Source organism: Sinocyclocheilus anshuiensis, unplaced genomic scaffold (genome assembly GCF_001515605.1).
Source record: "Sinocyclocheilus anshuiensis isolate Anshui unplaced genomic scaffold, SAMN03320099.WGS_v1.1 scaffold1082, whole genome shotgun sequence".
NCBI lineage: Eukaryota > Metazoa > Chordata > Actinopteri > Cypriniformes > Cyprinidae > Sinocyclocheilus > Sinocyclocheilus anshuiensis.
Genome location: NW_015542379.1, coordinates 730,432 through 731,607, shown reverse-complemented (window position 1 = coordinate 731,607; position 1,176 = coordinate 730,432).

The window sequence follows — 1,176 nt, the reverse complement described above, 5'->3', positions numbered from 1 at the left end:
ATTTGCCCCTGCCATACCTTCAAAAGAAAGGCTCCGCTGCCTGGTATTATTGCAGTGGAGATGCACGGTTTTACCCTAAGTGATAACACACACACACACACAGCGAGATCAGGTTAATGTCCTCTGTGTCAGGTTCAGTCATCAGAGTTTAGAGTTTGGCAGAGCAGAAATGTTGGAATATGTTCATCTAAACCTGCATTCTTCACATCATCAGGACATTATGAACTGAAGCCACCTGTAAATCACTCGTTCTGTGCTGAAGCACTTTTATTTCACTACATTAAATAGTAACAAGACCAGCTTTTGATATCAAGTGAAGCCCCTTTGCAAACAGCACAATGATTTTAATGTGCTTTTTATTTGCTCATTAAGTTTCATAATGAATGTGTCATTAGACTAATTTTGCGATTCCTCCTCATCTCGTGATGTGGGAGTAAGAGAGTTTGAGACATGATTTAATGATTCTCTCATTCAAAATTGCCAATAGAGTTGGTAAGTTTGATTCATTTTTATGAAACTCTCAAAATTGTTTATGAAAGTCTTCATATGACATTTTTAAATTACAAAGCTTAAAACACACACGCACGCACGCACGCGCACGCACGCACGCACACACACCCACACACACACACACACACACACACACACACACAGGTAAATATTGCTGCTTTAATATTGCTGTACTGGTAAATATTGCCCTTACAAATGTAAAAAATGTCCCTGGAAATCAATTCCAGGAGGCAAATATTGGCCTTTAATGGAAAAGTTAATTCCTTTTTGAGCCTCCTCTCCTCTTTGTGTAAAGCGTCTGTGACCAGGCCAGGATTGGCTAATCCGGAGCACCGGGAGGATTCCCGGTGGTCCGGTCTGTTTTTTTGGCCGCGAGGGCCGGTGTTGGGTTGCTAACCGTTTCGTATCATACAGAATCGTCCCTGTAGGCTATTCAAGGCATCAAATAAGCGTCCCGTATAAGCTATAGCTTAAGGAACGCAGTTTGTCCCGTATTCGCAGGCATACGCCGTATGACCACCAAACCATGAATAACAAATTCTCAATTGATAACTGATCATTCTTTTTGCACAAATCATTGTTGTATTTGTTTGAGGAAGGCTTTAAAACCAAGTGGAATCCTCTGCATTTGCATTTTCATTCATTCTTAGGCTGTAGTCTATGGTT